The following is a 16,155-nucleotide window of genomic DNA, read 5'->3' on the forward strand; positions in this document are numbered from 1 at the left end:
AGTGCATAACATCTATTGTGCACTTTTATTATTACATCAGCTTTTCTTCAGATCATCAGGCATTAGACCCCAGAGGTTGGGGACCCTTGGTACAAGATAATCTACAGAATATACTGAGAAAAATATTTTAAAAAATCACCAAAAGGAAAAGGAAAGACTCTCTAAAATGCAAATTATACAAAAACACATTATTTCCCTAAGCAACAAAAGACTCCAGAAGACAATGTAATAATATATGCAAAGTGCCAAGGAAAAATAGAGCAGCTAGCCTAGAATTAGATACTTAGCAAGTCTGTAATTCAAGAGCAAGGGTTAACTTTCAGATATAACAAAGACTGAGAGCATTTCCCACCCTAAATAGTTTACAGACTATTCTAGCACACAGGATATTGAGTCTAGAAGTGAACTGGATTTAAGACACCATAGAATCAAAGAAACTGGCAAACACTTCGGTTCATCTAAATGTGAAATGACTGTAAAAATAATGATAAATGACCAGAATTGAAAGTTCATGAAAAGAAGGAAATAAAAGCAGTGCCAAATATAGGAGACAAGGGAGGAGGAGCTGGGCATTTTAAAGCTTTTGTGTTGTTAGAGGACAATGGAGAGATTAATGAGTTTTAGTGTTTGTAAAGTGAACTATGCCTCTTAAAAATGTAAAGTTAACCAATAAATGAACTGAAACAAAACACATTACTTCCTGGGAGAGGGGATAACACCATAAAGAAAATGTGACTGATTCAATGGCAAGCAGAATAAAGGAAGACAAACACCAAGCATGGCAAGCTTTTTCATCCAGCCCTCCCTTTGCACCGTCTTCCTCCCTTTTGCCTACGTACCCTTGTTTAGGGAAGTGCTGATGCCTCCTGGAAGACTCCTGTGTCTCTGCTGCAGCCTGGCTGATGTGTCCCTGGTATCTTGTTTCCAGAGCTCTTTTACGTTCCCACCAGAACCTTTAAATCTTTTCCATTAAGTGTTCCTGGCAGAGGCTCATCTAGATGTATTTGTCTGTGTATTTCCTGTGTTCTTTAATTTGTTCCCCCCAGTGCAAAGGGGAAAAGAAGACAGGAAGGAGGCCCAGCTGTAGGTGTCAGATGATGTCTGCTTATAGAGATTTTAGTCTCCAAGCAGAAGGATGTCCTGGATGGGAAAGTAAATAAAAACTTTCTCCCTGTAGGACCAAAGGACAGGATGAAAAGAAGTTGGGGCTGAGCTCTGCTCAGTATATGCATCCACCACCCAGCAACTTTTGATCACAAACAGTCCAACAGACTTACTCTCCCCAAAATGAGAATGAGGGAGTTGTATATCATGGGTGGGGATAAGATAGAAGGAAACTTGCTCACTGACCAAGATGGAACTACAGAGAACCAACTGGGAATTTTTTTTACCATCTAAAGTAGCTGTGGTCATAGGATTCTTGCATGCAGTTCTGTAGGCTATGCATTGCACAACTCATGGGTAGGTAGTCTTTCACGAAGAATATGAAGTAAATGGCATCTCTAGAGTTGTGCAGTGTACAACTTGCACACCCTTCTGGGCACTGACATGATCAGCCTTGTTTTAATTGGCTGTATCCTGACAAAGACTCTTTTCTTGACCAAACTTTAGTTATTAGGTTCCTGAACCCAGTTCTCCACTTGGACTCAACCTTGGCCTATAAGAAGTACAACACCCAGCATAATTTTATTCACTCCCCCCACATCCTCTCCCACACACAAACACTAAGAGATCTGAACAAACACTAGCACAGTTCCTATCAGCTCAAGGTTGTGTTTCTATGATGATGCTGCCTGAGAAAACTCAATGCTGCAGAATTAACTGTTTGTTCTAGCCTAAAGCACTTAGAGAGTTTGCTATTATAAATCTTTCCCCTGCCTCTTCTATATGTAAATCTTCTACCACCCATAAATGTCTCCTAGAGGTCCTAGAAGCCACCTCTCAGATGTGGACACCTGGGAGATACTCCTGTCTCCCAATTTCTATGGAAGAGTAAGACCCTAACTTCTATGACTGCCTTGCTCCTATTTGCAGGCTCAGACAGGAAAGCATCTGTTTACAATGCGGGAGACCCGGGTTCGATCCCTGGGTTGGGAAGATCCCCTGAAGAAGGAAATGGCAACCCACTCCAGTACTATTGCCTGGAAAATCCCATGGATAGAGAAGCCTGGTAGGCTACAGTCCATGGGGTCGCAAAGAGTAGGACACGACTGAGCGACTTCACATGCACACATGCAAAGATATGAGAAGGTTATTTCTCCTCCAGAAAACCATCACCCAACAAACCCAGGGAACCTAATCATCAGCCTAACTCCCCCCACCCCCCCACCCCCGCCCCTTAAGATCCTCATTACCTTTCTTTAAGCAGCCCCAGGTTTCAAAGGCCTTCTTCCTTTTGTTTTGGCAGAACTGAGTTGAGGTTACACTGCAGTCTCTCTCCCCTACTGCACTCGCACTGAGTAAAATCTGTCTTACTGCCTTTAACTAGTGGCCACCTTTGTTTTTCTTTGACAGCCCCAGCTGGGCTGTCAGTTCTATCAGGGCAAGGCTATGCCTATCTTGTACAATTGGTTATCAGAAGAGTCAAGGTACTCAATAAATATTTGTATAATGAATAAGTGAGTGTAAGGTTTTTTTTCTGTTGTCTTGGATTCTGATAATGCCTTGCTCCCTTTAACTGCCATCTTGAAAACAATACCGTTCTGGACAAACTGATCCACAAAGAAAATGAGTTACGGTTTCTTAAACAAAATTGACTGGAAATTTGATTTAAAAAATGGAGTGATCTCACTGCTTAGATGACTTGTTTATTCAATAAACTATGCATGCATGATTCATTCAAAATAGTCTTTAATTTCAAGCCTTCGTCAGTGATTTCTTCATCATAAGAATGAACTTACACAATGACAGAACAACAAAATCTGCTGCTTTGACACCTCCTATTGAAGCAAGCAAAAATATTTATTGTGGTGCAAGGATAGGTAAACTTTTTCTAAACATAATCTGCCAAGAAATGCAGGAATTATTCATACCCCTGAGTTAAATAGCCCCGTCAGTATTCTTGTTATATAAAATTTCATTTGCAATTATTTATAAATAAATCCTTTGAGTAAGGCAAAGAGATTTTTTTTATAATTCAATTTTTGCTTTTTTCAGCAATACACAGCTCAAATTATGAATACAAGCTATTGCTACGTGAGAGTCAGATAGTAAATACATATAACTTAATAAAGTAGGAGTAATTTCCTAAAGATTTTAACATTAAAATATACCAACTCTTGCGATACTGTGGAGCAATGTATAGAACATTACATTACTGATGACCACATACAGTCACCCATTTGAAAATGACTTCATTTTTGCAAGCAACAAAAAAGTTCTTGTCTAAAAAAGTCTAGTAATCTACTTCCTGGGGATTTATCCTTATAAAGCAACCCAGAAGAAAGAAAAGAATCAGCCTAGAGTAAGGCTGTCACTTCGTGTTCTCAGTCTTCAAAATGGATTTGCACACACTTCCCCTTCACCAGTGCACTCTTTTCCACATTTCAAAAAAACTGAAGGTCTATCTGTCCCTCATCATGAATCTTACACTGACTGTGACATAAAGTCTTCTGGAAAACAAATGCTAATGTGAACATCTCCTGAAGCTTTTTTTTCAATCAAGGTGCTTCTGGCAAAGTTTTATAATAATTTTTGTTAAGGGCAAAGCATGGAAACACGGGGTCAGAAATGAGCATTTTAGCTCATAGTGCCAGGCTTGGTAATAAGATATACTATCGAATGGGAAGACTAACTGGTAATAAAGACCCTTCCTCTCCTATTTTCCAACTGATGGCAAGTAGTACATGGCTCCTGAGGGAGACTCCCACAAGAGCAAAGCAAACAGCACTGTACAAAACATTGATGGTAGAGGGCTTTATTTCATCAACAAGAGATGTGTGGCAAAGCTCAGGGTCTTATCTATGTAATTATCTCAGAAGGAGAATTCAGAAGTGAGATGGCTGTCTCAGCAACATGTGTTAACACACATTGTGAATCTAAAAGAAAAAAATAGAAAAATAAAATTTTCTGACACAGAGTAAATCTGGTTTGACTAATTGATTTGTACATTTGGTTAAAAGTGACTATTTCACCAATTAAATGACATTGGGACAGGAAGCAAGGAGGCAGGGTGCAACCATGAAAAGAGTCACATAACCATTAAAAACAGCACAGGGAACTAATGCTGTTGCTGTTGTTTAGTCATCCAATCATGTCCCGCTCTTTCTGATCCCATGGATTGCAACACGCCAGGTCTCTCGTCCCTCATCATCTCCTGAAGTTTGCCCAAGTTCATGGAACTAATGACTCGACAAAACCAGTTAGAACCTGCTAAGTGCAAGATGGTGGGAGATTTGACTTCCTGTAGACCTTAAGCCTCATCAGATGCTGACTGTAATACTTTAGCATCTAAATGGCACACGTGCAGGCACTATGAAAGTACCAAGACTGAGCCTAAGAGGCCAAAATTGGGCAGTGACCCAGTTCCTGGAAATCCCCACCACTTCCCCAAAGCAGTTGGAATAATCCTCCCACTTGTTAGCCTAGAAATCACCCAGCCCCTCAAAACTAACCATGCCCACACCTCAGGGCCACTCTCACTTTCAGAGCCTATCCCAGGCCTTGAAGCCACCTCTCTCACCTTCTGAGAAGGCCTACCCTCTGTCTTCCGAGTATGTACCTCTCTAAATAAACCTGCTTTCACTTTACTATGTTTCACTCTTGAATTCTTTTCCTGCCCAAAGCCAAAGACTCTCACGCGGTGGGCCGTCCCAGGGACTCACTCGAGACCTCACCATCCTCTCATATGTCATTTTTCCTAGAACAACATAAGTGAGCTAAAATTGGCAACTCTGAAGTTTGAGAAAAACATTAAAAATGTAGGATTAAAAAATATTGTATCACATTATCAGAGGCACATTAAATTCAAAATACTTCAATCCTACATTTTCTAACTATGTATATCAAGTCATAGAAGGTGCCTCTGAAGTGAGGAACAGGTATAACTAATACTCATTTAGGAAAGCCTTTTTTGTTACACATTCCAAAAACAGGGGAAATAAATGACTCTGATGACTGGGCCAATCCAGTCCTTTTAAAAGTCAGTTGGTTTCTATACCTTTAGAAACAAATAGAAGGAGAACCTAATCCAGTTATCAGATATTAGAATCACCTCTATATATAAATAGAGTATTGAGTAGAGTTCCTTGTATGATACAGCAGCTTCGTATTAGTTATTCTCTCTATATAAATAGATAACTAATACGAAGCTGCTGTATCATACATATGTATCATACATATCAACTCTACTCAATACTCTGTAATGACATATATGGGAAAAGAACCTGAATAAGAATGAATATATGTATAACTGATTCACTCTGCTGTACACTTGAAACTAACACAACATTGTAAACCAACTATATTCAAATAATTTTTTTTAAAATGATTTTTGTGATTTTTGCCATGGACCCTAGAATGAGTTTTAAAAAACTGAGTGACATCAAGTGACGTCTTTTCCATTTCACTCACAGATTATTATTATAACCATGTCTCCACAACTGAACAGAATTAAAGCTGAAAACTGTTCTCATGACTTTTAAATATGGAATTTTTTTAAATACACAGGATTGATACTAAATACTGTCTTAGTCTAGCAGTAAATAATATTCATCCACGGGTAGATGAACATGGGAGACATAAGTGCCCCTTCCTACTAAGAGATACAATTCTAATAAAATTTTATATTTTTCTTGCTAAAGACTTATATTTATGTTGTGATCTATTGTGTACTAATCATAATTGCAACAATATAAAGACTCATATTTTTAACACATAGAAAAACTTAAATGTTCATAAGGAATTTAAAAACTTAATTCCTACTCATGTACATAGTTTTGTTGCAACAAAACATGACACAATGATGCATAAGAGTTGCTTGCATAAGAATATATTTATATTAGAATAAAATTCAATGAAGTCATTGAAATTTGAACTATTAGTTCCAGGGGACAAAGTGTAATGCAAATGTCCAACTGTTAAAGGAAAGCTATACAAATATTTTATCAATCATGCTGGTGACTACTGAAGTACTAAAATACTTAGATTCCACTGGGTACATATTTTAAAAATAAAGAGTTTTATTGTAAAATCTCAATACTAAAATTAGAAATGATATGGTGGCTCAGCTGGTAAAGAATCTGCCTGCAGTGCGGGAGACCTGGGTTCGATCCCTGGGTTGGGACGAACCCCTGGAGGAGGGCATGGTGACCCACTCTAGTATTCTTGCCTGAAGAATCCCCATGGACAGAGAAGCCTGGAGGGCTACCATCCGTGGGGTTGCAAAGAGTCGGATACAACTAAGTGACTAAGCACAGCACAGCATACTTTGCAACTGTTTAGACTTAATAAAGAACATTTTTTGAATGTCAACTTAAAAGTGCATAAAGCTACACTTTAAAAAAAATTATTTTAGGGAGGACTTGTGTGAAGGAGTTTGAAGACCATTACTGCAGCAACTATCTGGACAGAGATACACAGTGTAGGCTGAAAAAAAATCTGTGAGCCAAAGGGGGCAATAAGGACAGGCAGGCATGACAGAATATTCCAAATATCCAAAGGGAATCACAGAGGATGATCCCTGAGTGAGAGGCAGTTTAGCTTCTCTGGAGAAAGGAGTGGAGAGAGGAAGTATGGAATGAAGGCCTAGAGAATTCTGAGCATAGAGGTAGAATGTTTGGACTTCGTTTTGCAGACATTATGAAGCCAATCAAGGTTTCGGACTTGGGAAAGGAAAGCATGTAGCATTATTGAACAGACACAAAATAGGAAGCACACCGTTAGAACCCTTAGAAAGACAATACACAGTTGGGTCTTCATAATAAGAATAATGGAAAGGAATGGTTCCATTCTACAATTGTCTGTGGTCCAAAGCGATCCTGGGAGGTTGTTGTTGTTGTTGTTGTTGTTGTGTGTGTGTGTGTGTGTGTGTGTATTGAGGGTCAGAGGTAGAGCCATGAAGATGTGGGTTTTTCTGCTCAGACTGCACAAGATACTGACAGCTGAAAAGGCCCACTAGGGTCCAGGGTAAGTCCCATGGGCAATGAGACCCATACCTGCACTTGGAAGAACCCCACTCTGTTATCACCACCTTGAAATTCTGAATAATTTTTTCACAAGGTATGCCACATTTTCATGTCTCACTGGGCCTCATAAATTATGGAGCCAGTCCTGGAAGGGGATGCCCTGATAATAGGGTCCCCACCCCTCCATCCTGTTCCATCATCTCCCTATAACCACCAGCCCTGATGATAAGCATATGTCCCACCAGTTTTTTCACTGGGAAGCACCTTACATAGATTTAGGGGATCAGGAAAGGGCTCAGGGCTGGGGAAGATAAGAGAGAAGACTCATAGCAACCACCTGGGTCATGACCCCTCTGCCCTCTCTGCAGGGTCACTGCCCGCAGCTGTCCAGATGCCCATGTACACCTTCAGGGGAGCCATTCACTCAGCAGATATCACAGCGTTGTAGCATATTAGTACTCAGTTGAGTTCAGTCATTCAGTTATGTCCGACTCTTTGCGACCCCATGGACTGCAGCACGCCAGGCTTCCCTGCCATTGCCAACTCCTGGAGCTTGCTCAAACTCATGTCCAAGTTGGTGATGCCATCCAACCATCTCATCCTCTGTCATCCCCTTCTCCTCCTACCTTCAATCTTTCCCAGCATCCGGGCCTTTTCAAATGAGTCAGCTCTTCACATCAGGTAGCCAAAGTATTGCAGTTTCAGCTTCAGCATCAATCCTTCCAATGAATATCCAGGACTGATTTCCTTTAGGATGGACTGGTTGGATCTCCTTGCAGTCCAAGGGACTCTCAAGAATCTTCTCCAACACCACAGCTCAAAAGTATCAATTCTTTGGCACTCAGCTTTCTTTATAGTCCCACTCTCACAACCATACATGACTACTGGAAAAACCACAGCTTTGACTAGATGAACCTTTGTTGGCAAACTGATGTCTCTGCTTTTTAATATGCTGTCTAGGTCGGTCATAGCTTTTCTTCCAAGGAGCAACTGTCTTTTAATGTCATGGCTGCAGTACTGCCCTTCCGTGAATGCCAGGAGAGAGTTCTAAGGAAGCAGTGCCTTTCTCTAATTCGTATGAGGTCATTATACAGAAAATGTGTTTAAGGAGGAAGGAGCTTTCTGCTTCCCTCTCACTTAATGAGTACCTCCCAGACAGTGAGCCTCGCTGATACCCCCAAAAGAAAAAAAAAATTCTGCTATTTTCTTTCTTCCTTTCTCTTCCTTCCTAATTTCCTTGAATATACACAGAACAAGAAATATTTTTCTAACAGTTGTCCTTTTGACTATATCACCTTATAGAAAGGTACACTAGGACCAGGGAGGGGATGTCTTTATGTTCCAATTAATAATACACTTTCCTTTTATTTAAGAATTAACTGGACTATGTGAGTGAGTTTAAGATAGATGAACCTGTCCTCAAAATAGCTCACTGGTATCCTATAATGAGGTTTCCCATATGTCTCAGTAGCAAAGAATCCACCTGCCAAGCAGGAGACACAGGTTTGATCTCTGGGTCAGAAGATCTCCAGTAGAAGGAAATGGCAACCCACTTCTGTATTCTTGCCTGGGAAATCCTTACAGACAGAGGAGCCTGGGGGCCTACAGTCTACAGGATTGCAAGAGTCAGACACAACTTAGCAACTAAACAACAACAATCCTATAATGAACGAGGGCTTTTATGAAATGAACATACAGACACACGAACATTCACACACATGCTTGAAAAAAAAAAACAGCTCAAGTGGAGAGGAAAAATAAAACTCTTACACGTAATTTATTTTTTTTCTTATCACAAACTATTCTTTATGGGTTTTAAACCCACCAAGGGCTTAAATTTTCAGTAAATAAAGGTATGCAGTTTAACTCTAAAACTTAATTAAAAACCAACAGAAGTGACTTATTAGCTAATACGGATGGTGAAGGAAGCCACTGAGCCCACACTCCTAGCATCTCAATCTGAGTCCAGTCACTCAGGATGGCTCTGACCCTGGAGCGGGCAGCTGCATCTCTGAGGGTGTTGAACCAAGGAGGCAGGAGATTTCATGCACAAACAATTACCTTCTGAGAGTCAGAGCCAAATAGCTGGGAAATGTGACAGCCCCAACCTTGGATAACACAAATGCTGAATTAGGTTGTCACTCAGGGGCTGGCTGTTTGTCACCAAAGTGCAGTTCACTCCCTACAAAGCAAAACAACTGAATGTGAACAATCCTATCTAAACCCTAGATATTTAATAAAATAATTGTCTTAGAAATAGTAAGACACATTTGGGTCAAGATAAAATCAAACTTATGGTTACCAGGAGGGAAGTAGAGGGAGGGATAAGTTGGGAGATTAGAATTGACATATACACACTACTATATGTAAAATAGATAACTATTATTAATAAAAACCTTTTGTATAGCACAGGGAACTCTACTCAATACTCTGTAATGACCTATGTGAGAAAAGAATCAAGAATGGATATATGTATACGTATGACTGATTCTTTCTGCTGTACACCTAACACAGAACTCTGTAAATCAACTATACTCCAATAAAAAATTAATTTAAAAAACATAAAATCGGGTGAAGGGACATCCTATTTTTTGAATTAAAATAACAAAAAAATTTAAAATACAAAAAAAACTGAAGTCCTACAAAATTTCAAAATTAAGAACAAACAAAAAGGACTATCTTCTAACCAGGGAGGAAAGAAGACAGTCAGTCACGTCATTAGAAAGGATTTCCATTTATCGTAACACTGATGGTGCCAGCCTGAGAAGCAACGCATCCCATGAGATTTACCCTCTGAAGCAGAGGAGGGAAGGACCTGGCTCCACCCAGGAACCTGGGTTCAAGTACCAAGTACACCAGCAGCCCAGCCGGTCTTTCCTAGTGGAGGTGCCTTTCTGTGTGTGATCAAGCTGAGAGTTCTCTTAGCAAACATGTGGAAGGTAACAGAGCTCACCCTGGACTGTGCAGCTTTCTCACATAAAGCACAGTACACAGCCACGCTGTTTCGTTAACCACACTGACCCAAGTTAACCACACTGACCCAAGTTAACTGCCCCCCTTCTAAGCCTGTAACCGCAGTAATAATCACATCATTAACGATTCTTTTTCTTTCAAGATATGTAGAATTAGTAACAAGTGACAGTTACCTATAGTTTTCAAGTCAGTTTTATCATCTAGGTGTCCCTCTGTCTAGAAAACAAATTATACCTGTTGCAACAGCAATGGGAATACAGTGATTTACAAATTCCTGTGGGAAAAAAACTCTCGCTCATCAAACAATAGGCTTGCCTCCTCTTCAGTGTCTCCTTCAGATCAAACCTTCTCAGAACCTGCCTCACAGGAGCTAGCAGAGGGCTTAACGTTTGCTGCCACAGCCCACCTTTTTGGCTCATGGAAAGTAATAATAGGTTAAAACACCACCTCCGCTCCTGTTGAGACATTTGCCTGGCTGTATGCACAGAGCTGGGTTGCCACAAGGAATTAAAGAGAGGGGAGCTAGTCAAGGAAAGACAGCATCTCTGAAATTTGGTGAGGTCTTGTGGAAACAAGGGAGAGAGGGGGAGGTGGGCACACACATGAGGATTATGAGTGTTTCATACACTGCTTCTAATCGGAGAATGACAGAGTACCCCAAATTCTTAAAGACAGAAAATCTCATGTTAGGTCAGCACTTAACACAAGACTAAATTCCCAGTAAATGCAGAAATTAGACTATATCCTCAACCCAACCTTTCTAGCTTCAGGAACCGTGGGTATACAAGCGGAAACAACCCTAATGGAATCTAGTTTTTCCATATGTCTAAAGCCTTAAAAATGTTAGTTCTTTTCAAATAGTTATTCTACCACCATTCTTTGTAAATGAGAGGAAAAAGCCTTATGCATAAATCCATTCAGGCAGGGCTACATACATTATAGAAAACCCGAAACACTCAATAAATCCAAAAAGAAGGACATGATTCACTGAGTTACAAACTCTAAGATCTATTTGCACCATTAAATGAATTAATGGCAGGAAGATGTGTATGTTGTATGTTGTAATATCTAGGGGAAAGTCAAAATACAGAAAAACATGTAAAATCTTAACAGTTGAGGAAAGATGTCTACTAAAATAAGACTAAAAAAATATAGCACACCAAAATGTTGCCATTGATTACCATAAGGTGGTGGTATCAAGGATGATTTTCATTTCTTTTTTATACTTTTCTGTATTTTCCAATTTCTTAAAATGAATAAGGTACAATCAGGAGAATTAGTTGAAGAACTTCTTTAAAAAGAATCTTCAGTAATGTACCATTTGTTAAAGCAGCAGCAATTTTAGGCTAAGCCATAAAAAATGCGTTTTTCACATTGTATTTTCCCATCAGTCCTCCTATTTTACTGCATTATGTGAATCTGCTGTATCTTTTGAGATTATTCAACTCAGCTACAGAGACAAGAAAAGCAAATAAAATGATGGCATGCATAAGCAATATAAGGCATAGCAAGTGGCTTGTGAGGCACTGGATAGACTCAGTGCAGATTAAGTATAGACGATGATTAAGCAAGTGGCCTGCGAGGCGTGGACAAACATCACAGCATGTGCTATATACTGACAGTAAGTTAGAAACCCATAATGGTAAAAATACATAGAAAATGGAATATATTGTTCCATTATTGTTCAAGTTCATTCAGGTTTTTCTGTAAGACCTTATGGAAAAGCCCAGATGAACTTTCTGGCATAAATGTAAATGTTAGTCAAAGCTAGGAATGGATGGACAGACGGAGTCAAGAGCTGACAGCTAGGTCACCCCTGACATCAATCGCCCATTTCCCACCTCCAGTCTTGCCTGGTAGGTACTTGCATGGAGGTCCTACTCAGCACGCACGTGGAAAGGGAAATGTTTTCTTCCAGTCTAGTCTCAAGAAGAATAGGAGACTGGGATCGACATATATACACTATTGATCGTATGTATAAAACAGACAATTAATAAGAACATACTGTAAGGCTCAGAGCTCCATGGGGACCTAAATGGGAAGAAAGTCCAAAAACAGAGGGGATATAATGTAGCTGATTCACTTTGCTGTACAGTAGAAACTAGCACAACACTGTAAAGCAACTCCAATAAAAATTTAAAAAATAAAGAATGATACTTGAGATAGACTCTAGTTTGAGACTTAATGTTAATTCACCCAGTGAACCTATCAGCAGTCAAAAACCAAGACTGGACCTAGATCAGGAATAAATAAATAGTTTGTGTAGAATACTCCTTTACAAACTTAATGGAATTAAACAAGGTAGAGCAGAGTTTAGAATATGGAGGGTAAGCATTATGGGAAAAGGCTGTGTGTATAGATGGGTTTATTTGTAAACCATGAGACTTCCCCAATTGGGATGGCTGTTAGAGGAGCCATTTCTCAATTTATCCTACAGCTGCAAGCTCTCTGGTCCTTGGACAGTCTCTAGAAGATGAGGAATCGAAATTATTCTTGTTATAAATACATCACTGACCAACTGGTTACTTTATGAGAAATAATTCTCAACCCATGACTCCCCCACACTAATATATTTCATTGTCATTATTCTTTTGAAAATCACTCAAGCTTATCAGGATTTAATCATACCATGAAGAAATTCTCCCTCCCCTTTCCCACTATGACTATAAAATACATTTCCTCACCAATGAGCATGGTTGCGTGAAGGCAATATCAGAGTGAAGAGGATTATTTACTTTGAATCCACTTAGCTCAGCTGCTTCTCTCCCCAGAATAATTCTGAAGTGTTGAATATCTACCACAGTTAATAATCTTCCCTGCATTAGAAGACAAAGCAATACACAAAACACTCTAAGGTTCAAGATATGCTGCAGGTCTGCTATCATATTCTATATAAAAGGTATCCTGGAAACTTAGCAATGAGGTAGCGTTGGCTGGAATTTTCAGATGCATCTGCTTGGAGCCTGGTTAATTGCATAAAGTGTTCGTGACTTTCACTGGTAAATAGAAATGGAATATTGCCTGCCATATCAGTAAACAAAGGATGTCACAATCATCAGCAGTTGCAGCACTCCAACAGGTGCTGATGAGCCCTGAAGGAACTCACGAAGGAAAAGAATACCTGCTATGGAGCAGCTTTAGACAGCAGCCATCCCCCGAGGTGAGCCCTGAGGAAACTCAGGATGTGAAAAACAAAGGATACTGGGCCCTGAGAAGAGCTGAGGTGCAGGTGCACACCAAAGGAGTGATTTCAGCGAGTCCAGAGAGTCATCTTCCCATATACAGAAAACTGCTAACTTCCTTAACTTGGGATATATGGTTTTCTTTGATTAACAATAATTTTTTGACATTCAGACCTCCTGCCCATTGTTGCAAAACTTTTATATAATCTGGTTCCCCACCTTGCCTCCTTGGAATTCTTTCAGGGTTTCTTGAGATGCTGCCTCCAGGGCCTGAAGTCCTAAAAATTCCTGTAATATGGAACTAGCCTTGTAAAACCACAAACTCTATGGAACTAGCCTTCTTCTCCAATATAACTGTCAGTGGAAAAAGTGCTTTGAGTAGGGAATTACTTAAAAACAATAAAAAAGCACCAGAAACTTTCATTCCTAACAGCAAATATCTACTTTTTCAAAACTGGGTCAAGGTTTTTTCTCTGACTATTTCTCCAGAGTGGGGTTCACACAACCTTTGTGACACAGGTTACAACTCTGAGCCACTCTGTTGCAACTCTCATGCAACTTCTGAGGCGGACAGAAAGTTATGACCAACCTAGATAGCATATTCAAAAGCAGAGACATTATTTTGCCAACAAAGGTCCGTCTAGTCAAGGCTATGGTTTTTCCTGTGGTCATGTATGGATGTGAGAGTTGGACTGTGAAGAAGGCTGAGCGCCAAAGAATTGATGCTTTTGAACTGTGGTGTTGGAGAAGACTCTCGAGAGTCCCTTGAACTCTGCAAGGAGATCCAACCAGTCCATTCTGAAGGAGATCAGCCCTGGGGTTTCTTTGGAAGGAATGATGCTAAAGCTGAAACTCCAGTACTTTGGCCACCTCATGTGAAGAGTTGACTCATTGGAAAAGACTCTGATGCTGGGAGGGATTGGGGGCAGGAGGAGAAGGGGACGACAGAGGATGAGATGGCTGGATGGCATCACTGACTCAATGGATGTGAGTCTGGGTGAACTCTGGGAGTTGGTGATGGACAGGGAGGCCTGGCATGCTGCGATTCATGGGGTCGTAAAGAGTCGGACACGACTGAGCGACTGAACTGAACTGAGTAAAGGGACAAAGTAGGTAATTAAATAGTTAATCCCACTAGGGAACTGTAAGAAAAAATATGGAAGACCTCTGTATGTTAATGATCACTTTAGAAAACAGGTTTGCTTAACCACAAAACCAAGCAGGCTGCTTAGCAACAAGCCATGCAGCACAAGAATGAGTTATGCCCCAAAACAATAAAACACTGGTGGCCTGAGACCCACATCCTGCCCAGGGAGCTTAGTAAGTTAATGACCCTTAGGACACACTCTCTGCACACATAAAAAACAATAATTTATGGGAAGGTGACATTTCAAAGTGAAAGAACCTCATTGTACTGAAACCTGAAATAATTTTTCCATAGTGCCAATGACATTCCAGCTTGACCATGGAGGGACAAGAAAACTCCCCTGCCAACACGGAGGAAGAGGTGATGATGGAAGCATGATGTCTACTCAAAAGTGAGGAAGAAAGTGGTCTTCCCCCCTCCCTACTTTTCCTTTGATTATTAAACTATAGTCCACTAAGTTCTTGGTGCAGCACTCTCAAGCTGGCCCTCTTGTAAGCCTCACAAGCATCCTATTCTAATAAGTCACTTCTTATCTATCAATTTGTCTCTTGCTGAATTCTTTCTATGTTGTAACATAAAAGATTGGTGCTCTTCTGAGCTCCCCAAAACACAGCCTAATGGTTTCACTTCCATGCATGCTCCCCACATCCAGCTTCCTTAAAGTGGAGCAAGATTGTAGAAAATGTCAAGCACAAACAGAGCAACCTGAAAGCCATATCCTTCTGGATTTTAATGAAGTTCCAATCAGCTTTTGTAACTGTCTCAGAATTTTCTTTTAACAGGGTCATCTGTGGACTAGCAGTATCACCGTCAACTGGGAGCTAGTTGGAAATGCAAGGTCTCAGGCCCCACCCAGACCTGCAGAATCAGATCTGCCTTCTAACACCATCTCTGGGTGATTTGTATGTATATTAAAATCTGATTAGCACTGATGTAGCCTTTACATATGTCAGTAGCAGTTTTTAAAGAGATCTATCCATGCTTCTTTCTGCCCTCATATTTTATAATATTATGTACTATTTAACTGAATTATATAATTATAAAAAATAAGCATAACTGGCATAAACAAGTTTGGAAGAATATACAACTGACTCTTTGGAAGTATTTAACTCACCCAGTGGGAGGGGACATGAGTGGTGTGGTTAGCTGAGGGCTCATCACACTGTGGGCACCATTTTGGATGTTTGACAAAGGAGACAGTTTTTACTAATTCAGAGAGTAGATTAAAGGTAGACAGTTTAAAACCACCAGTACTGGGACTTCCCAATGGTTCAGTGGTTAAGACTTCGCTCTTCCATCACAGAAAGCGCAGTTTCCATCCCTGGTTAGGGAACTAAGATCCTACACGCCACACAGTGCAGTCAATAAAAATAAATAAATAAAAGCACCAGTTTTGTTGTTCAGTTGCTAAGCTGTGTCTGACTCTTTGCAACCTCCATGAACTGTAGCATGCCAGACTTCCCTGTTCTTCACTATCTCCAGAGTTTGCTCAAATTCATGTCTACTGAGTTGGTAACGCTATCTAACTGTCTCCTCCTCTGCCACACTCTTCTCCTTTTGCCAGTACTGCCGGCACTGATGTGCCATTGTAATTACTATTCACTAATGAATTTTTGCAAGTTGTTTTTAACACTAATGACACCATAGGAGGATGTTCGAGGTAGACATTGTGCCTTTGCCAAGCATCTCCAATTCTCCAGCTTCCAGACACCTGCCAAGATGGCTCTGT

General features: G+C 40.2%; 1 protein-coding gene across 8 annotated transcripts in view; it reads right to left on the reverse strand.

Annotated features, from left to right (window-relative positions):
- The window catches only part of HECW1 (HECT, C2 and WW domain containing E3 ubiquitin protein ligase 1), a 481,556-nt gene that overhangs the window by 377,730 nt on the left and 87,671 nt on the right, over positions 1-16,155 (reverse strand). Inside the window, exon 1 of one of the 8 annotated variants that reach the window (XM_070788044.1) lies at positions 2,355-2,549. The exons of 6 other annotated variants lie outside the window; for them this stretch is intronic. The gene's annotated coding sequence lies outside the window, so the exon portion shown is untranslated. Of the gene's footprint in view, positions 1-2,354; positions 2,550-16,155 lie in introns of those variants that run through there. One more of the 8 variants, XM_070788045.1, reaches the window with a different exon arrangement.

This window comes from Bos indicus, chromosome 4 (assembly GCF_029378745.1).
Source record: "Bos indicus isolate NIAB-ARS_2022 breed Sahiwal x Tharparkar chromosome 4, NIAB-ARS_B.indTharparkar_mat_pri_1.0, whole genome shotgun sequence".
In the NCBI taxonomy this organism is placed as follows: Eukaryota; Metazoa; Chordata; class Mammalia; order Artiodactyla; family Bovidae; genus Bos; species Bos indicus.